This window comes from Chelon labrosus (genome assembly GCF_963514085.1).
Source record: "Chelon labrosus genome assembly, chromosome: 3".
NCBI classification, from domain to species: domain Eukaryota; kingdom Metazoa; phylum Chordata; class Actinopteri; order Mugiliformes; family Mugilidae; genus Chelon; species Chelon labrosus.
Window position 1 is genome coordinate 10,706,917 of NC_140339.1, and position 513 is coordinate 10,707,429.

The following is a 513-nucleotide window of genomic DNA, read 5'->3' on the forward strand; positions in this document are numbered from 1 at the left end:
ACGGACTACTCTACACCAGTGGACTTTGGGGGATTTTGCTTTGGCGTGATTAGAAAGTGGCTTAATGTGCTTTGGAGAATCACAGCCTCTAAAACGCTTCTGTCCAATGCCTTAACCCCTCAGCCAACCCGGCAACCAACCGAAGCGACTGACCGCCGCATCCCGTTCTCCAGTTGGATAACAAGTCAGCAGCGTGGTGGTGGTGGTGGTGGTGGTTGTGAGGTTTGTCCAAACTTGCAGACTGTTCCCGGCTAGTATCAGAGCAGTTAATGACTTCCCTTGTTAACACACACACACACACACGCACACACATACACACACACAGAAGATGTATTCCCGAGAAAGCAATGCCAAAAGGAAGGCTTGGTGTAACAACGTGTAATGGTGTTAAAGATGTCCCCTCCCCTACGTGTCCGTTTCTTGGACAAGAAATGCCGAAACCCCGGTCTCTCGAAAAATCCACCGTCGGCTTGAGCGAGGGGCGGGATGCGAACGTGTCCATACCAGTTTTAT